Consider the following 22455-nt stretch of genomic DNA (forward strand, 5'->3'; position numbering starts at 1 on the left):
ACAGAACTGTGTCTTGAACAGAACTGTGTCATCCCTGTCTGTCTCAAGAGTGACAGGCCTGTGGTCAGCTTAAGGCAGACTTAGGGTGCCAAGAAAGTGTTAGTAAGATAAGATGCTTAGAATTCGGCAATTAATTCATGTGTATATGATGTACCCCTAAAATATGCAGGTACAGTTATCTATGTGTTTCTTCCTTAAGGCCTTCTAAATGTGATTACTCTGAACATTTGTAGTTTCAAAAGTGGATAGCATTATTCACTTAGCATAGCACAATGCATAAACATATTTTAGAGAAGAGATGGGCAACTTCTCCCCCTCTGTCAAGCCTTGAACAGAGAATAAAAAATTTCATTCAGCTTCCAGTGCTCAGCAAAGTTACATTCACCCTTCAATTACTGATTGACCTCTCAAATATGGCAGGCCCAGACACTGGCCTAAGCTTTGCCTTTTGAGCTGGGCTGAATTCGGCAAGGGTGCTCACAGCACAACCATGAAATGTACAATTAGGTTATTTTCACCCTAGTTGTAAATTTCCATAATGGTTTTCAATGAAGCCTGTTGGTTTGCACTGACTGAATACTTCTGTGCATTTGCCTGTGTCCATGAAGTATCCTACTTTGGACACATGAAATGTAAGTACAGAGTGGTATATGATTGTAAATTAATAATTATTACTGCTTATGTAAAAGTTGAGTATGCTTTGAATTTGACAGCTTGGATCTCTATATCATACTTTGTTTCAAACTATTTTGCCCTCTCTCCTTCCCTTGCACTCATTTAATTTAAAGTTCAAATTCTTCTTGAAGAAGTTAATGTATCAAGTAAAAGATGATGCCAGAATCCCAGGTGGACCGCAGTGACACAATATAGTACAGGAATCCCACAATTTTATTTTGTTTTTTTTTACAAATCTTCTATGTTCTCATAAGGGCTAACCTAATTAATATACAACTGGAATTCAAACCCCCTCCCCCCCAAGACTGGCCAAAAATCATTTAGTTGTATGCATGTTGCCAGGCAATAGATTTAAATAATTTAATGCTGTGAAGATGAGACATATGGCCTGCTAGGCTCATTAGCCCATCAAATATGGCTCCCTACACACTCCATACTGTGGATAGGAATATTCAGTTCATTTGCTGTTAGGAGGGTCGCTTTAGGAATAATTTGTGGTTTTTACCTCTCCAAACAATTGAGAAGCCAGGATCCAATTAGAGAATAATTCAGTTGTATTTCTTTTCCTCCACTAAGAAGGAACATCGGAATTGCCTCAAGCTGCAAATGCTGGAAGTAAATAATATTATAATTGTACCCCACATTTCAATTAGAAACATGGAGCAGCTTCCCCCCATCACTCCTTCTCAGTTGGTCATCATAGTTGGCAGCTGTCCTCTGAGCCAGCGGACAACAAGGGGGCCACAGCTGACACCGAGCGCTGCTATCTTTGTTAGGCCTTGTGCAAATTTCAGACACATATGAAGCCTAGGAAACAGTAACGATACATTCTTGCTCTCTTTTTCCCCGGGTAACTTCCAGGAAGGCAGCCAATATGCACGGGGGTGGCGGGTGGTATTATTATGGTGAATTATGAGTGGTGTTTTTAAATGCCCTGCTTGTTCCTCAGAAGGGAGACAGTAGGGAGGAGATATGACCCCTGGACTGAACAGCCAGCTCTTCTGCAGCCACAATTCCAGGCTCTGCTAAGGCTTTGAGTCACATTGCTTGCCTGCCTTCCCTCCCCTTTTGAGGGCAGACTCAATTCATGGGATGGCTGGGAGAAAAAAAATGGTCAAACTGCCATGAAGAAACAGGTTAAGCAAACTTCTTGCTTCGCAGGGCCTTTGAGGACTTCAGAAGCTTAGTGATACCTCAAGCCGCATTCTATTATGAGGCACTCATAGAGAATCCTGCCATATGCAATAATTTTATTTCTGTAGTCTCAGTAATATTTTATGTTTGTAGGTGCCTAAGATTTCTTCTTTGCTCACTATCTAGTTAGACATAATTAATGGCTGAAACTCTTGTAAAGCCAGGAAGCCTTTTCTCATTTTCATCTGAGGTTGTCAAATTTCATTTTGGAAATGGATGGTACTCAAGTCTAATTTGCTTCAGATTCCTTGTCCTGAACTTTCTTAACTCTGCTGTTTATAGGAACTCATAAAAATGTGTCTAGCGTAAGACAGTCTTTATCAGACTACTATTTCCCATTTAATGGGTGCACATTGCCATTTCAGTTGCCACGTTAAGTAATGAATCATTGTGATCAGAATTTTCTTTGCCTGATAGAGATAATTTCTGAAATGGGAATACAAATGTTCATGCTCTTATGCTTCCATATAAGGAAGGCAGGATGGCATCGGGGCCCACTGCTGATTTCTGAGACCTCTTTTGTGACCATATGCTTCATGTGGTATATGCTTCATATACCGCCCTGAGCCATTTTTGGAAGGGCAGTATAGAAATGAAATGAAATGAAATGAAATGAATGAATGAATGAATCAATCAATCAATGCGGGGGTGCTAGAGTGACACATTTGGGGCTCACTCAGGTAAGAGGGGACCCATGGAAATCAAATATGTGAAGTGCCTCCTGAAAACTGGAGCCGTTCCTGTGTGTGGAGTGGCAGCAGTGCTCTTAACCCTGGACTTCCAGGACAAAGTCCAGGGCCTCCACACCCCCTGGGGGCCCCCAAATCATCTTTAGCCTGTCCCAGGTGGTGTGGGTGCCACACTGCGCTGCCAGCCAACGCCCACTGGATGGCCAAGCATGACTGTAATCTGTGTCGGGTGACTGAGCGTGACCTCTGTTTTAGAGACAACGTGGGGGAGTGGGGGGGGGGAAATATGTGGGATGGGAATATGTTAAGTTGCGTGTTGAAATGTTTCTGCTAATGCATATTTGCACATATGTTCCTATTTTATATTCTTACATGCTTCTGAGTTCAGTTGCTGTTTGTTCCCTAAACAACCCATGCGTTAAAAATACTGCATGTGTCATGCTGTGTGTGTGTGTGTGTGTGTAGGGGGATGATGCAGCAGGGGAGGGGAGGGGGGCCCTCCAAACGCCTTTCAGTCCAGGCTCCAAAATTACCTAGGTGCATCTCTGGTTACAGTATGTGTTAAGGCTGTTGAAACCAGGACCTGGAAGAAACTGTAGGTTCTCCAGGTCACAACCAGGTGAGGCAGCTCTGGCTTCTTTCCCTTTCCTCCTCCAGGTTTTTTGTTTGTTTTTTTTGGCTCCATCCCCCACTTGCTGGAGAGCATATTTGGAGTCTTGCTCAGCACAAATGTGGGAAGAGGTGGATGAGAAAGCAGGGGGAAGCAGACATAATAGAAGAAGCTGTGCCTGACTCTGCTCCAATTCAGCAGTGAAAATTGTATTGCAAAATACAAGTGGAATAGTTTGGTTGCAGTATGGCAACTCTATTGTTTGTCTGATTTTATTTATTTTAGGAATTTCTATCCTGTCTTGCACATGGGCCTTTTTTGCATAAATAACAACAATAGCACTAATAATGAGTATAATAACAATAAAAGATTACAAGCAATAACAAATGAACCAGCAGATTAAAAACATCAGTGAGCCAGTAACTCAAAACTCTCAGAACAGCAATCAATGCAGGGGAAGGGTGGTCATCTGAAAAGCCGTCATCAACCATTAAAGGTTTGAGGGAAGAGGATGAACTTTGCCTGGCATCTAAGATAAGGTGGCATCAAGAAAACAAACCTAGAGAGGGAGTTTCACAATTTGGACATCCTAAAAGCCATCTCTTTGGTAGTCAGCCACCCACCTAACCCCTGAACTCTAGTGATCTCCATGGATAGGTCATGGCAGGGGTGTTAGGGATGTGCACAGAACCGGTTTGGAGACCCTTTATGGGCCCCCGAACCGATACAAATGACCGGCTGTTCTGCCGGTTCGAAGGTCAGGAGGATGACTTTAAGGTCTTGTCCTCTCGTCAGACTGGAAGCGGAAGTACCCGGCGCATATGTGCACATCGGCACGTGTGCACGCACTTTGCATATGTGCATGACATGTGCGAGAGTGAGCACAACTTGCATATGCACACCAGGTGCATCTGCTTACTTCCAGTCCGATGTGGGGATGGGGTGGCAGGGATGTATGCCGCCACCCCGCCGAACTGGTTTACAATGGAACGCCGGCGAGGGCTAAGTGGCAGGAGTGGGAGGTGCACCCTTCCGTTAAAGGCCCTTAAAGCCACCCCCCACCTTCGAACTTCCCCGCACCAGTTCCGTGCACATCCCTAAGGGGAATAGGGAACACAACAGGAGGATGTAGTCCTGCTGGCAGCTCCCCCACTGCCTGTGACTGTCAAGCACGCACGTGCCCACTCCCTGCATCTGGCATCAAATGCAGGGGGCATGGTCGGTACCAGGGATGGGGCCATTCGGCCCCTACAGAGCTTTTCCAGTCAGTAGTTCATTGAATCTCTGACTGGGAGCTCCTTTCCCTGCCTGCTTAGGAGGTAGGGAATCACTGACTGGGAAAGCTCTGCAGAGACCAATCGGCCCCATCCCTGGTCCTGGTCATGCCCCCTGCATCTGATGTGGCCACTGCCCCGGGAGAGGGTCTGTTCAAACCCTCTCCCATCCTCCCCAGTCAGTGTTTCATTGAAACGCTAGCTGTCTGGGCTCCCCCTCCCCCGCCCAGCCAGCATTTCAGTGAAACACCAGCGGAGAGGGGCATGCCTCACGCTCCCAGCCAGTGAACACTATGTTTGCTGGCTGGGTACAGGGTCAAGGTGAGTACAGGGGCAAAGTGGTGCCCTGGCTGAGGGCGAAGAGGTGCCTCGGTGGCCTCCACAGACCCTGACAGCTAGTGTACGGTCATCTTCCCTTGCTCCATGGTCCCTACACCCTTGGGGCATGGTAAAAAGTAGACCTCTGGATACCACAAGAGGAGAAATGCAGGGTCCTGGTTGACCACACTGAGCTGCCCGCTGGCTAGTGGGAGGGAGCTGTACATCATTGCTTTGAATAGTCCCTCCATCCTTGCCCGCTGTACCCAGAGCAGCAAAGTTGTGCCTAGATAACTAGATAACTCTTTAACAAACAGGACAGTGTTTCTTTTAAACATCAGTCTAATTAAATCTGTTTTTACATCCAACTTTAGACGGTTTGTCACAATCAAGGTCAGAGTAATTATGTAACAATTATGTTAGAATTAGAAGCAGATACTGTGGCTTCTATTCTTTAATTGGTAAGGGAATGTAGAACCCAAATTTTAATATTTATAGTCTCTTTCTTATTCACACCTTGCATTCACCTGACAATGCTTTAATTATTGTCACCTGCTACTCTTTGCATATTGTATTTATTTTTACTGTGCAATCAATGTTCATCTACAGAGCTGAGAGATATATTGAGAAAATCTGCTTGGATGCAGCTGAGAGCTACTAAACAGAGAACTACAAGATTTTGATTTCCAAGTGGAATAAATGTGGGTGAGTATATTCTAAAGCACTATTATTTACGGCAATATGTAAAGAGGGAGGGCTGATGATATTTCTCTATATTGAAAGGAAGGAAGGAAGGAAGGAAGGGAAGGAAGAAGGAAGGAAGGAAGGAAGGAGAAAGCAAGCTTTGCATGGTAAACTGATTTGCTCATCAAAATATACTCATACTGGTATATAAAACCAATATTACTTTTCTCTGTTTAACGGGCTTGAACAACAGCCTTATTCTGCTGCTGCACAAGAGCAATAAAATTATATGTTCTCTGCTAAAAACAAACTTTGAAATCCTGGAAGCACTAAAAGGGAGCTATCAAATGCCTTAATGCAGATTATGGTAAATCAGCCCAGCTGCTTTAGTCATGAGTATCAGATTTGTTTACACTCCCAAGTTCACTGAAAGGGAAAATAATGCATTTTGGTGGAAGAAAACTTGTAGCTCATGCAACATTAGACACGTCTGGAATAAATTTCATTTGACACAGCTACCTCATATTGGCATAGCCCAGTGTGAAATCTGCCCACCGTATTAATAATCAAAGGAAATGCAGATATGTTCAAAGCAAATCAGGTTTGCAAGTTACTTCCAGCAACAAAGCGTCCATAAGCCAACCAGATGCTGCAGAATGAATTATTCAGAAAAAGGAGTTTTGACTTAATTCTGTGAAATTACATTTTAGATTCTATATGAAGCAAAGGCACTGGATTTGCAATGAGAAAACAAGAAAAACAAATCAGTGTTTCTATCCTCAACTCATTTCATTGGCTGGCCTTTCCTGAAAAGGTCAGAGTTTGCTGTGTTTTGGATTGTGGCATCATTACAAATCTTTACTCATTTGTATGATTCAATATGATAAATAGACAGTGGTCATAATCCAGATAAAGTGTCTAACAAGGCATAATCTAGCACATCAAGACCATTCTATTCATAATGTACATATCACAAGAAACCCAAGCCTTTCAGATTGCAAATAGCACAATGGTTTCAGATCACACACACTGGACCACATAGTGAGGATTACAGGTTTCACAGTCGAGTTGAAATTATGATCCATAGGTTGTCTGCCTTCACTGCTTTTTCTTGATTTGCACCTGAAGATATTTATGAATACCACCTAATGGCACAGTGGGGAAGCAACTTGCCTAGGCAGCAAGAGGCTGTCAGTTCAAATCCCCGCTGGTATGTTTCCCAGACAATGGGAAACACCTATATCGGGCAGCAGCAATATCGGAAGGTGCTGAAAAGTATCATCTCATACTGCACAGGAGGAGGCAATGGTAAAACCCTACTGTATTCTACCAAGAAAACCACATGGCTCTGTGGTTGCCAGGAGTTGTGCAGTTCTCATATCATGCAGTCCTCTGTTTGATTTTGGGCTATCTAGTGTAAATAAAAGCAAAAAAAAAAAGTAGATGAGGACTCAGCCAAAACCAAACAGGTCTATCCTCAAATTTCTCCTTGCTGTTATTGACTGGCAAAGTATTTATTAGATTTGGTATATTCAACTGATACTTTTTAATAACAGGAAAAATGCCGTTCATTCCTTATGGTTCTAGTGCTTGTAAAGCACATAGTCTAGTTATATTAGTTTCTATAGATGGATCACAGGAATGTTTATCTCCCCTGTCAGTGGGTTCCTTCGAGTAAGGGAAATCCAGAATTAACCGAATGAACTTGCTTACTGTTGTGCTTTTGAGAACTATTTACAGATATTGAGGCCATTCTTGCTACCAGCCCTACCCGGGTAGGAAAGCTGTAGCCTGGTTAAGGCTAGTCATGAGGAGCACCAGGGTCACTCCCAATCCCAGCACACCTCCTACCTCACACCCGGTCTGTATGGAAGCTGGGGCTCCTGTCAGAGCTGGGGAAAGGAGCAGCCCTGCAGTGGGAAATCCTCCAAATGTGTGTGGTGGGATCCCAGGAGGCCTGGTTCCCTTCCCTTCCCTCCCAGCTTGCTGTGCCACTTGTCACCCCTGTGGTCAAGTGGGTGGTGGAGCCCTAGTCAGGCTCAGGATCATCTGGGGGAGAGGTAGCGCCTGCCTTCTCCCCGACCCTCCCTAACTAAAGAAGGTATGCTTGTGAATGAGATTATTGCGTTTTATTTATGAACCTATACATTGACCTTCAGACCTTCATTTTATTTTATAGCATCGTGTTATTATGTAGTATGTTCTATGCATTTTGCATATAGAGGGGATTTTTTGTGTGTGCAATATTTCATCACCATTTATTGTCGTTATCAATAGTCTTATAGACTATGAATAAAATTCTGTTGTGCTCTGTTTGGTTTTTCATGTTTCTTTCTTGGATGGTAATGATGGTAAACTACTTCTTGTTTTAAAGCATTCCAGCTCACACGCTGTGGGTAACAATCATGTAACACTCAGTTGCACAAATGATTTTTCATATTTTCTCCTTTTAATCTAAAGCAGCCATGGGAATGCTGTTCTTTCTCATCTGGAGAGGAAGATGCTTATGCTTTCTTTGAGATCTATTCCCCAAGTTACCCATCCAGCTGCTTTTCTCAATGTGGAAGAAAAGAGATAGCTATCACCCTCTATTTCCCAACATTTCTTGTGATCAAGTGAGAGTGCTATCTTAACTTTACTAAATGTGTGCTAAACTAATACAATACAAAAAAGCATGTCAAGAGCCATTATCAATGGTTGTTCAACAACCATTGAATTCCCATCTAACTATCTACATTTTTAAGCTCGCTGGACAGCCACAAGGACTAGAAAATTGTCTTCATATGAACATCAAAAACCTACATTTTGCAGAATGCCATCTTTTATGCCAGATACTGCATGCAAATCTAGAAACTGGCAGAATGCACACAACTATCATTATGGAGAGTGTTGAGCACTCATAAACAACTGTCTTCATGGTACTATTATGGTTCTGTGTGTCCAGAAGGCCTTGAGTCTTTAGTGGAAGATTGCAATGTGTGTTTTTTTTTAAATTTCAAACCATCTGTTTTCACTAGAAAACCAGAAGTTACCATCTTTCAACTGGAAAATCATGTTAATGATTTTCATATGAAATGTCTATTTGATATGAACATATCAGTAGCAGAAGAGGCAAAGTATTGGGACATATTAGTAGGAATGTACCAAGGTTGCTATGTGAAGCTACTGGCAGTACTTGCCAACTATCTGAGACTATCCTGGATCAAGATTTCCCACAAAAGAAATCCTATATGAGCCAATAGCTACCTAGAGAGATGGTCGTTGGCTTCTGGGATTGCTATTCAATGAATAGGAATGCTAAACATTTCTGGGAGCAGAACAAAGGAGCCCATCACAGCCCATGCTTGGTACATTCTTTCATGTGTTGAGGGCACATGAAGTTTGATATATTAACCACATTTCAACATTGCTGGCTGGATATGGATTTGGACAATATGAAACAGGACATAACTATCCTTTGATTTACCTTGATAGCCACGCGATTATGAGGTCTCCCTTGCTGGTGGTGGTGGTGGGCTTTTTTTTAAGATAGGAAGAACCAGTAAATCTGGCAAGAAATTTCTGAAGGAAAACAGAATGTTTTGAGATTTCCATTCAGGTGTCATACAAGTGTTATAGGTTAGGGTGAAACAGCTTGATTTGGGAGATTCTTTATCTGATCTCCCAATTATTTCTTCACTTTAAAGAAGGCATGGAGTCTAGTATTGATCAGAGCTATGGTAATTATGGTAATGTTGAATCCTTCCCACTCCATAGGGGGATAGATCCATGTCAAAATGGCCCTTGCACTCAATTAACTGAGCGGATATCCAGAAACATGTAGGCGCGTGCACATACATACGCCTTATAGGGAACACTGGTACCTATCCTGATCCAGGCTGCATCATTTTCCTTTCCTTGATTAAATAATTACCCAAATCTGCTATTAGTCCCACAATGGAAAAACTTTCTGTTTTCCCCTGCAAGTCTAATAGCAACTTGGATGTGGGAATAGGATTTTGATCAGAGAAACAGTGATCTAAACAGTCTTTCTCTAGCACTACTAAGTGTGTGCTAGGGAAGTCGAAAGTGTGCCATCAAGTAAATTTTGACTCCTGGCACCCACATAGCCCTGTGGTTGTCTTTGGTAGAATACAGGAGGGGTTTACCATTGCCATCTCCTGTGCAGTATGAGATGATGCCAGTCAGTATCTTCCTATATTGCTGCTGCCCGATACTGGTGTTTCCCATAGTCTGGGAAACATACCAGCAGGGATTCGAACCAGCAACCTCTGGCTTGCTAATCAAGTCATTTCCTCACTGTGCCATTAGGTGGCTACTTGGATCAAAATATGAACTTCCTCACAGGTTCTTTAAAATCAGCACAAAAAGTAGGGAGAACCAATAATGGATCCCCATATCGCACATCTATTTTAATACTCGGGATTGTTGGCAGGATTCTATTCTGACACAAACAGAAGCTGTATGGAAGAATTTATATTTTTATTACCAGCCACCATAAGTATGTCTTATCACTGAAAGGTGGGAAATATATGTAAAAATAAATAAAATGAAGGATTCCGGAAAAATAAATTTGAAGTGGTTACAATCTTTGTTTGCACTGAGGGAGCTGAGCACTTAAATTTTCTGAATCAAAGAGAAATGGAATTGATCATGCAATTCCCAGACAAGAAGTACCTTCTCCTTAGCTAAGTTTTAATGAACTAGATTCTCAATTATTAAACTCTGCTGTGATCTAAATTCAGATGTGATCTAAATTCACAATAAAAATGATAAAGCATTTTGTGTAGGGCTGCCGTATGGAAAAGAGGGCAGGTTTCCTGTGCCTTTAATAGATACACAGAAGAAGGAATATTGGTCCATACCTATTAAGAGGTGGGCCACTGCATTCTATACTAGTTGAAGTGTCCAAACTTTCTTTAAAGGGAGTCCCCTGTAGAGCACAGGGACATACTTTCTGTCTCTAATTCTGAGGCCATCTAAGGAATGACTGACAGCATCCAGGTGTCCAGCAACAGTCATAGCCACTGTATCATCCAACGCTGCTAAAAGGTATTCTGGGCCATAGCTGTAGGGGAAGCATGGCAGTTCAGTCCCCAAATAGCAAAGCAAAACCAGTTTGGTAAGAAAGCAGCAAAGCAAGAGATCTTGACTTGAGACAGTTCTTTAGTGTTGAAGAACTACAATGATTTATTTAAAGAAAAGGTTACAAATAAATGTGAAAAAGCCTGCAGCTTAATTTCAGTTGTAGCCTATGATTGAAGAGAGAGACCAAAACAAACAGCCATCCCTGGAGAGAAAAAATGGAGACAAACACTGGAAGAAAAAAGAGGGGAGGAGTCCAGCACTATTATCAATGACCCTAACCCCCACCCCACCAGTGGCCACTATGACAAATTGCAGCTGAGAGCTGATACTGCCAGGGTCCTAGCTCCAACAATAGCTGCCACTCCGGAACCCATGAGCCATGCTGGGCCCAAGCTATAGACCTGGTTTATAGGGTATGATTCCAGCCAGGATCAACAATCCTTCTGTGGTGAAGTGCAAGAACTTCAGCCTGGGGTACTATCACAGGGGTAAAAAAGCTTTCAAGTTCTGAACTTGCCCTACCCATCCAAGCTGGCAATTGGCTCCTTCTCAACAGGAAGGGCTATAAAGTCCTTCCTGTTTGGTCTAGGGCTTTGCCTGACAACTTTGTCTCCTAACTTTGTCTCCTAAGTTCTGATATGTTTTTGATGTATGTATCTCCTAGCCTGACTCCTAAGGTTTGGTTCCTGGCTTACTTCTTCTAGACTTCTGGCTTGGTTTCTTGGTCCTGAATTGTGGGTTCACTTCTTATCCCCCCCCCCACACAATCCTGACTTCTGATTCCTGACTCTCCTGTTGTTGCTGCCTGTGGCCCAGCCCGGACACCAGATAATCTAGTCTCCCACCATCATCAGTTCTGTGTTGTCTGGATTGAAGTTGTTTATTCACCCTCATCCAGTACAACATACATGATTTCAGGCACAAATCATATACAGCTCTTTGCTTATTTGGCCTAACTTTGGCTCAGGTTATATTTTGTAATCGGAGATTTGTTTTGTTTTATTTAAAAATATGGATTTAATATATTTATATTTCAGCATTTCACTTTGCTTTTTGTGCTCACCAGCTGACCTGCCATCATGGTTCCAGTGTTTGGTTTTTAAGACAAGCACTGCTGGAACCATGAGCCATGCAGGGGAGAACATAAGCACAGCCCTGCTGGATCAGGCACAAGGCCCATCTAGTCCAGCATCCTGTTTCACACAGTGGCCCACCAGATGCCTCTGGGGAGCTCACAGGCAAGAGGTATGTGCATGCCCTCTCTCCTGCTGTTGCTCCCCTGCAAATGATATTGAGAGGCATCATGCCTCTGAGGCTGGAGATGGCCTACAGCCATTGATAGTAGCCATTGATAGACCTGTCCTCCATGAATCTGGCTAAGCCCCTTTTAAAGCCATCAAAGCTGGTGGCCATCACCACATTCCATGGCAAAGAATTCCACAGATTAATTATGCGCTGTGTGAAGAAGTACTTCCTCCTCTTGTCAGTCCTAATTTCCCTAACCTTCAGTTACTTGGGGTGGTCCCTGGTTCTAGTGTTGTGAGAAAGGGAGAAAAATTTCTCTCTGTCCAGCCTTTCTGCTGCATGCATCATTTTATACACTTCGATCATGTCTCCCCTTAGTCACCTCATTTCCAAGGTAAAGACCCACAAATGCTGAAGCCTAGTCTCATAAGGAAGGTGCTCCAGACCCCTGATCATTTTGGTTGCCCTCTTCTGCACTTTTTCCAGTTCTGCAATATCCTTCTTAAGATAAAGTGACCAAAGCTGTACGCACTACTCCAGATGTGGCCGCACCATAGATTTGTATAAGGGCATTATAATATTAGCCGTTTTATTTTCAATCCCCCTCCTAATGATTCCTAGCATGGAATGAGCCTTTTTCACAGCTGCAGTGCACTGAGACGGCACTTCCAATGAGCTGTCCACCATAACTAAAAGATCTCTCTCCTGGTCAGTCACCGACAGCTCAGATCCCATCAGAGTATATGTGAAGTTGGGGTTTTTTACCCCAATGTGCATCACTTTACACTTGTTTACATTGAACCACATTTGCCATTTTGTCGCCCAGTCCCCCAGTTTGGAGAGGTTTTTTGGGAATTCTTCACAATTCATTGTGGATTTCACTACCCTAAATAGTTTAGTGTCATCTGCAAATTTGCCCACTCCACTGGTCACCCCAACTTCTAGCTCGTTTATGAACAAGTTAAAGAGCATGGGTCCCAGTAGCGATCCCTATGGGACCCCTCTTCCTACCTCCCTCCATTGTGAAAACTGTTCATTTATTCCTACTCTCTGTTTCCTGTCCTTCAACTAGTTACCGATCGACACATGAACCTGTCCCCTTATCCCATGACTGCTAAGTTTACTCAAGAGCCTTTTGTGGGGAACTTTATGAAAAGCTTTTTGGAAGTCCAGGTATACTATGTCAACTGGATCACCTTGATCCACATGCCTGTTGAGACTCTCAAAGAACTCCACAAGGTTAGTGAGGCAAGACTTTCCCTTACAGAAGCCATCCTGGTTCTCCTTTAACAAGACCTTTTCTTCTATATGCTTAACAATTTTGTCCTTAAGTATGCTTTCCATCAATTTACCTGGCACAGAACTTAAGCTGACGGACTTGTAATTTCCTGGATCCCCCGGATCCCTTTTTGAAAATTGGAGGCACATTGGCTACTTTCCAGTCCTCTGGTACAGAGCCTGATTGTAGAAACAAGTTATATATTTTTGCAAGGAGATCGGCAATTTCACATTTGAGTTCCATCAGAACTCTTGGGTGGATGCCATCTGGCCCTGGCGATTTGTTAATTTTTAGCTTTTCAAGACAGTCTTCCCTTGTCACCTCAAATTAGCCCAGTTCCTCAACCGCTAAACCTGAAGCTCAATTGTTTCTCAATGCAACTCACCAAGAAGGTACTCAATTCACTGGGACTAGCGGCATGATCTGAGAGGCTATGAGTATAGCCTCTCTTTTAAGTATGTCTGAATAAGACTGTTATGTTCAGCACATCTAGAGTAATACTTCTTATCTGAACCCTGCATTTAAAGAGACCTCTACCCAGATTCACTTTTGAAATGAATGTACACACAGTCATTTGCAGAAAAGCATGAACAGGTGAAACTCGGAAAATTAGAATATCGTGCAAAAGTCCATTAATTTCAGTAATGCAAATTAAAAGGTGAAACTGATATATGAGACAGACGCATTACATGCAAAGCGAGATAAGTCAAGCCTTAATTTGTTATAATTGTGATGATCATGGCGTACAGCTCATGAAAACCCCAAATCCACAATCCCAGAAAATTAGAATATTACATGGAACCAAGAAGACAAGGATTGTAGAATAGAACAATATCGGACCTCTGAAAAGTATACAGTGTACTGTGCTTGATTGGCCAGCAAACTCGCCTGACCTGACCCCATAGAGAATCTACAGGGCATTGCCAAGAGAAGGATGAGAGACATGAGACCAAACAATGCGGAAGAGCTGCATTGCCACTAATGAAGCATCCTGGTCTTCCATAACAGCTCATCAGTGCCACAGGCTGATAGCATCCATGCCACGCCGCATTGAGGCAGTAATTGCTGCAAAAGGGGCCCAAACCAAGTACTGAATACATATGCATGCTTATACTTTTCAGAGGTCATTTGACTGACAGACTGATTGACTGCCCTTCCAAAATGGCTCAAAATGGTAGTTTACAACAGAATAAAAACAATTAAAATCAATTAACAATTAAAATAAAAATTATAAAAACAGAATAAAACAAATTAAACATTCAAACAGTTAAAAACCCTGGAAAACCAGGGCAAACATTTAAAACAATTTACAATGGTTTAAAAACCCTGGAAGGCCAGGGCAAACAGAGAGGTTTTAAGGGCTCTCCTGAAAGACAGTAATGAACTCAAATTACGGATTTCTGCCGGGAGTGCATTCCACAGCCCAGTAGCAGCTACAGAAAAGGCCCACCTCTGAGTTGCCACCAGATGTGCTGGTTGTAAATGAAGATGGACCTCCTCAGATGACCTTAAAATGTGGTGGGAATCATGCAGAAGAAGGCACTCTCTAAGATAACCCGGACCTAAACCGTTCAGGGCTTTAAAGGTAATAACCAGCACTTTTTATTTTGCCCAGAAACATAACGACAGCCAGTGCAGCTGGTTCAAAATAGGCATAATATGGCCTATTCGAGTTGCCCCGGAGACCAGCCTTGCTGCTGTATTTTGAACTAACTGAAGTTTCCGAACTACGTACAAAGGCAACCCTATATAGAACGCATTGCGATAGTCAAGCCTGGAGGTTACCAGCTGATGCACAACTGTTTTGAGGGCATCCTCTTCAAGGAATGGATGCAGCTGTCGAATCAGCTGAAGCTGATAGAAAGCACTCCTGGCCGTGGTCTGCACCTGAGATACCAGGGTGAGGCCTGGGTCCAGGAATACTCCCAAGCTGCGCACCTGCTCCTTCTGTGGGAATGTAACCCCATCCAGCACAGGAAGATCTAACTCACCCCTCAGAGTCTGAGCCCCCACAAGGAGCACCTCCATCTTGCTTGGATTCAGCTTCAATTTGTTATCCCCTGTCCAGCCCATTGCTGCCTGTAGGCAGGCATTTAGAGAATGAGTGCCATTTCCTGAAGATGAAAAGGAGAAGTAGATTTGGGGGTCATTAATATACTGATAACACTCAGCACCAAACCTCATGACTTCACCCAGCAGTTTCATGTAGATATTGAAAAGCATTGGTGACAGAATGGAACCCTGAGGGACTCCATATAACAGCTCCTGTTTTGAGGAGCAACTGTCACCAAGCTCCACCATCTGGAATCTAACTGAGAGATAGGAGCAGAACCACTGCAAAGCAGTGCTCCCTATCCCCAACTCCCTCAGGCAATCCAGAAGGATACCATGGTCGATGTTATCGAATGCCACCCAGAGATCCAGAAGAACCAGCAGAGTCACACTCCCTCTGTCGGTTCCCAGTAAAGGTAATCCATCAGGCCAACCAAGGTCGTCTCAACCTCATAGCCAGCTCTAAAGCCAGTCTGAAATGGGTCTAGATAATAACCCATTTCAATCCATTTATGACCAATGGATTATAATGATGGGATTATAATGATGGCATGAAGATTTTACACCTTGAGGTCATTCACACATTGGGTGGGTGGGTCAGTGGGCAGATGGGGGCGGGGTGGCTGGTTAAACTTATCTTTCCCCCAGATGAGTGAGTGCATGTTTCTGAGAACATGCTTCCCGTAGATCCATGCTGCACACATCATGGATCCATGCTGCACACAGCATGGCACTCCAGAGGCTGGGATGATGTGCCTTGGCCTCTGGATATCCCACAATGCATTGCACAATATGCTCAATTCATTGGAGGGTTCCTCCAGCAGTTGGGCGCTCTAGGCGCCTGTCTCTGTGTCTGCTGTGTGCCTCAGTGAGCACACAATCCCAGAGCCTGGGTTAAGGGCTTGCTCGAGTTCTTAACTCCAGCTGGCGGGGTGTATGGCCCGGGGCAAATCAGCCAGTATGGGGGCCCCTTCCAATTAATTCTAATGGGGGTTAATAGAGCGGGGCCCTGGGTGGTTGCCCTGCTTGCCATACCCTAAGGACAGCCTTGCAGGCACATCCTAACCCAGGCTGGGCTTCTGTTCTCATGAATATCCTGAGTTAGGGTGCATGTGAGAACAGCTTCCTTATCTTAATGATTCCAGCACTGTGTCTGTAAAATGTTTCTGGGAGTTAGGGTAGCAGCTATATTATTCAAGATAAAGAACTAAATACACATATACAATACTTGCTTAAATAAAGTAAGCTACTGAAGTTAATCGAGTTGTTCCAATAGTTTGAGTATAGTTGCTCAATCGGTTATTATCAAGGAGAAGCAAAGCTACTCTGCAGCTTTGCAGATGATTATACAAATTCTGATAGTGCTGGATAAAGTGCACTTGTTCTTTGCAAATATTTAAAAATGTCTGCAGTGAATGAAGATTAGGGAATAGACAAATACAAAGAGAAGAAAAGGGAAGTGCGTAGAGATGAAAGTGGCATAAATGAGAATGCAAGAGATGGTCTGCCAGTGAACTTCATTGGCTGAGTACTGATTTTGATCTATATTTAATCTATATTTAATAGATTTTTATCCTGCTTTTCAGGCACAATGTCTCACAAAACACTCACCAAAAAGGATAATGCTCAATAGCCAAAATAATAAAATAATAATAATAATAACTAGACAAGTGTGCTGCATTAATAATGAACAGAGGAAAAATAAGAAAAACAGAAGGAATAGAACTGCCCAATGGAAGCAACATCAGTAACCTGGAAGAGAAAAAACATTACAAATACGTGGGTATTCTCCCGGCTGATAACATTGCACACGCTGAAGTTAAAAGAAAAATTGGAAGTGAATACATCAGGAGAGTTAGAAAAATCCTAAAGTCCAAACTCAATGGTGGGAACACCTTACAAGCCATAAACACCTGGGCTATACCTATTATCAGATACAGTGCAGGAATCATAGACTGGACTCAGGCAGAGCTAGAGACGCTAGAACGTAAGACCAGGAAAATCATGACCATCAATGGTCATTATGCTCTGCACCCCCGCAGTGATGTAGATAGGCTCTACCTCCCTCGCAGCTCAGGTGGAAGAGGAATGCTGCAAGTCCATCAAACAGTAGAGGAGAAGAAAAGAGGCCTTGAAGACAGGACAGTGAAGAAGACAGTGAAGGACAGTAAAGGACAGTGAAGAAGATGCACTTAAAATGGTCAATAACAAGCAACTTTTCAACACCAATGAAACAAAGCAGGACTACAAGAAAGAACAAGTCAAGAACCAAGCAGAAAAATTGAAAAATAAGCCACTACATGGTCAATATTTGCACAAAATAAGTGGAAAATCAGACATCACCAAGACCTGGCAATGGCTTAAGAATGGCAACTTGGGGTTATATCTGCAGTCAACAGAGAATTTGTGTTGCTTCATTTCAAAACAGCTTGAGCCACAACTCCCTGCCTGTTTATCTTTGTAGATGAGCTTTAAGCATGGAGCAATATTGTCATGATTCTATTTTTCAAGCGGGGGCCACTTTGGCAAACAACAACAACAAAAACCTTCAATGTAAGATCCATTTCCCACTGTGCTGTCCTCCACAGTGCCCTCTCTTAAGAGCTCTAAAGGGAAAGCACTGGGAAGGCCATACTTCCTAGCACTTTGTTCATACCTTCCAAGATGATGCAGGGGCTCAAGAGCAGTGTTCCCTCTAACAGGGATTCCCAGATGTTGTTGACTCCAACTCCCATAATCCCCCCACAAAAGTCATCACAGCTGGGGATTATGGGAGTTGCGGTCAACAACATCTGGGAATCCCTGTTAGAGGAAATACTACTCAAGAGGGCTCTGTTTCTCTTAAAAGGATCCTCTGGCCAGTGCTGGGCACTGCACAGTGGGAATGGTTGTCTCTTCATAGTGCCAGGTGACTCTGTAGCAATTCAGCTTTGGCCAAAGCTTCAAACAAGCCTAATAAACAATTAGTCAGGGCTGCACTTAGGGTCGGCCCTTCCAATGAAGACTGCTGATATAAGCAATACCACTACCAATAGGTGGTGCTGGTCCATGTTCTTACTGTAGTTAAGGGTCTGTATCTTATCTTACCTGCTTGTTGTTAGTTGGTAAAGATTTTCCTTCCAAGCACAGATCTGTGCTGGTGGCCTGGGTTATGTGTTACTGGCCAATTCCTAATACAGTTTGGTCTTTCCACCGAGTCTTACAACAATATATTAAGCTGCTTAGTTGTTAATGATTCACAAATCCCTTTGACTCCAGCTCCTGATTTACTGCACATGAGTTTCATGGACATAACCAAAGGTCAAGGGCAATGTCTGTGGTTTTCGCACCCAGTTTTAAATTTTCATTTTGTTTATAATGAACCTGAATACCTCAAAAGCCAAGGTCAGCATCTCAATGATTGATTAGAAGGTTAAAATAGACAGTATCAGCAGATGGAGGGAAAGAAAAAGCTGCAGGGCTGAGCTGCGCTAGGACATGAACTCCCCACAAATACAAAAGACACCTCACTGGGGATAATGCACTTTAGTGATGAAGATCAATGATGTGCATCTGAATGCTATTAGCCATCCTCTGACAATCCATCTTGGATGCATGTATAGATAGTGCAAGCTATTAACTCCTGGAGTGCAGCTTTGCTTGCCCATTAGAACTCAACACAAAGGCTTTTGTTCCATCTTCCACGGGACTGTATTTTATAAAAATTGTTAGCAATTTAACTGATCGAGCTTGGCAGAGTTGGGCGACACTCATTCTCCTTACAAAGAGCAGACCACAGAGGTCTCATGTATGTCATAATGCTCTATACATACATAAAGTAATCATGGAATGTTATTGGAACCTGCCTGATGTGTGAGCTCTTATTGGTATTTGCAGACATAATCACAATAGCAGAGGCCAGACATACAGCCTTGGGCTAGCATAGCATAAGGAGGGTTATGGTACCATGGACATGTGAATCTTTAGGTTGTTTTTCTTGAAACATTACTCAAGATATATAAGAAGGTGCTAGAACTGAGCAGGGGCAGAGGTGCACCTAGGTAATGTTGGAGCCTGGACCTAAAGGCCTTTGGAGCGCGCGCGCACACACACACACACACACGCACACACACACACACACACACACTGTGACACACACAGAATTTTTAACATGTGGGTTCTTAAGGGCACAAACAGCAACTGAACTCACAGAAATGTAAGAATATAAAAGAGGTATACCCACCAGATGCCACTGGAAGCCACAGGCAGGAGTTGAGGGTATGCCCTCTCTCCTGCTGTTACTCCCCTGCAACTGGTACTCAGAGGCATCCTGCCTTTGAGGCTGGAGGTGGCCCACAGCCATCCAAATAGTAGGCGATGATAGACCTTTCCTCCATGAAGTTATCCAAACCCCTCTTAAAGCTACCCAGGGTGTTGGCTGTCACAACATCTTGTGGGAGAGAATTCCACAAGTTGATTATGAGTTGTGTGAAAAAGTACTTCTGTTTGTTGGTCCTAGATTTCCTGGCAATCAATTTCATGGGATGACCCCTGGTCCTAGTGTTATGTGAGAGGGAGAAGAATTTATCTCTCTCCACTTTCTCCACACCATGCATGATTTTATAGACCTCTATCATGTCTCCCCACGGTCGTCTTTTTTCTAAAGTAAAAAGCCCCAGGTGTTGTAGCCTTGTCTCATAAGAAAGTTCCTCTAGGCCCCAATCATCTTGATTGCCCTCTTCTGCATCTTTTCCAGTTTTACAATGTCCTTTTTTAGATGTGGTGACCAGAATTGTATGCAGTACTCCAGGTGTGGCCGCACCATAGTTTTGTTTAAGGGCATTATAATATTATGATCCCTAGCATGGAATTGGAATTTTTCACAGCTGCCGCACAGTGAGTCGACACGTTCAACAAGCTGTGCACCATGACCCCAAGATCCCTCTCCTGGTCAGTCACTGACAGCTCAGATCCCATCAGCGTATATATGAAGTTGGGGTTCTTCGTCCCAATGTGTATCACTTTACACTTGCCAACATTGAACCTCATTTGCCAATTTGTTGCCCACTCACTCAGTTTGGAGAGATACTTTTGGAGCTCCTCACAATCGGTTTTGGATTTCACTACCCGAAAGAGTTTGGTATCATCTGCAAATTTGGCCACCTCGCTGCTTACCCCTGCTTCTAGATAATGTATGAATAAATTAAAAAGCACCGGTCCCTGTACAGATCCTTGGGGGACCCCACTTCTTACTTCCCTCCATTGTGAAAACTCTCCATTTATACCTACCCTCTGTTTCCTGTCTTTCAACCAGTTAGCAATCCACACATGTTCTTGTCCCCTTATCCCATGACTACTAAGTTTCCTCAGGAGTCTTTGATGAGGAACTTTGTCAAAAGCTTTTTGGAAGTCCAGGTATACTGTGTCAACTGGATCACTTTGATCCACACACTTGTTGAAATATGCATTAACAGAAACATTTCAACATGCAACTTAACATATTCCTATCCCACATATTTCTTTCCCCACTCTCTGCTCTATCTCTAAAGCACCTGGCACAGGTCACAAACACATTTGGCTACCTGGCACAGTGCAAGCTGGTGGCGTGTGGCGAGCACACCACCCAGGACAGACTCAAAAGGATTTGGGGGTCCCTAGAGGGTGTAGAGGCCCTGGACTTCAGCCCCGAAGTCCAGGGGTAAGAGCACCTCTGACCAGGACCACACAACAGTGATAGCCAGTGCTCATTGATGTAAACACAAACCTTTCCAAATTACCTTGCATCTATTTTTTTCAGTACATGCAGGCAAATTATTATTTTTTCATGACTTCATGGTTACTGCCTCTGAAGCACTTAGTGTTGCCTTTTGTCAGTGATATGGAAGGGCAAAGGTTTTATTTATGATGCAGCCCATGTGCTTTCACATGTAAGCATTCAATAACCCCTAGTCATGTTAAAGTGTACTTGCATATGCATTGATCCATTTACGTTTGTTAGCATGCCAGAGGCACCTCCTGGCTCATCAGTCACTAGTATGCTAACATTACTGTATAGTACATGAAAATAGGCCAGAGCATGTGATAAGTGCATGTAAACATGACTGGGCAGAGATGAAATGCGTATATGGGCTTTTCTTATGGCCCATGTCCCGTACAAGTTACTGACAGAAAAGCGAATGTTCAGTTACAGCTGTAGGGTATATATAACCATAATTCACTTTATGTATTTTGCAGATTGGTAAGTTTCTGAGTTTTGGTGAATTAGTCTCTGAAAGCTGTAAACCTCCAGACTTCTAAGTTCCTTTAATGTCCTAGAAATCAATAGTTTCCCCCCAAAAGGGTTTGCTGCCAGAACATCATCTTAAACCATGAAAATGAACAGTGTGCTAAATCTGTTTCATAGGCAACATAAACATTCACCTTAGAAAGCAAAAGTGCTTTCAAAATAATTTACTTGGAATTTACCTCCAAGTAAGTTTGTCTAGGATTGAAGTAACTGACACAGAGGCTGCATTCGCACTAACGCAGAAGTGCAATTGAATAGGCCCGTGGTCCCAAAGACATTATGTCCAAATGTGGGGAGCCACAGTCGGGCGCAGTGATGAAATTGAGGGTTCAGGATTGGAACTCCAATTTGAACTCTTGGGTTGTAATGAGTTTCATCACCACAACCCAAAGTTCCAGGCAGCCTGTAGTATGTCCGGATTCAGAACTGCAGGCTGCTGGCCCTGGAACTGGAGTTGAAGGAGGAAGCTCCTCCCTCAACTCCAGCGTGATTCGCTGTGTCCTTCTGTAAAGAAGGAAGCCTGCACAGGAAGCTCTCCCACTTCTCTGCAGTCTCACTGACTGCAGAGACACAACTCTCCTGAATGTTCAAATTTGGACAGGAGAGTGGGGGTGGGGCAGTGGGTGGGAGGGGACATGGACCTGCAGGTCCATTGGGCCCCCAATTCCATGTTACATGTGAATGTGGTCACTAACAAAGAGAGAGAGAGAGAGAGAGAGAGAGATTTGCTAGACTTTTGTGATATATAGAGCAGCTAGAATGTGTCACTATTGTACGGCCAGCCCACCAAAGAAAATGCAAAGTTTATTCATTACAAACTGTGCTTGATCTGTCCATGCAAACAAATTGTCTAAGAGTACTGGTGCCTAGTTGACTGTTGGCTAGGTATCAGTACACTCACAGACATTTCAGTTGGGAGGACACAGTATAGTTTCTATACCATTTTATTTAGTGTGCATGTTTGTAACATATTTGCACATTCTAACTAATCCCAATATCACAAACGCTTAATTAATAGCTTCAATTTTTTTTGTATGTTGTTTGTCTACAAGGAATGGATAGTTTCCCAAATATGACCTCTT

General features: G+C 43.2%; 1 long non-coding RNA gene across 5 annotated transcripts in view; it reads left to right on the forward strand.

Moving 5' to 3' along the window:
- Positions 1–22455, forward strand: part of LOC128352464 (uncharacterized) — an 80478-nt gene that overhangs the window by 28274 nt on the left and 29749 nt on the right. For 4 of the 5 annotated variants that reach the window (XR_008320430.1, XR_008320426.1, XR_008320428.1 and 1 more), the window contains 2 exons: positions 5370–5465; positions 5544–5611. This is a non-coding gene — a long non-coding RNA (uncharacterized LOC128352464). The remainder of the gene's footprint in view (positions 1–5369; positions 5466–5543; positions 5612–22455) is intronic. The other variant, XR_008320429.1, reaches the window with a different exon arrangement.

Source organism: Hemicordylus capensis, chromosome 3 (genome assembly GCF_027244095.1).
Source record: "Hemicordylus capensis ecotype Gifberg chromosome 3, rHemCap1.1.pri, whole genome shotgun sequence".
Classification (NCBI taxonomy): Eukaryota; Metazoa; Chordata; class Lepidosauria; order Squamata; family Cordylidae; genus Hemicordylus; species Hemicordylus capensis.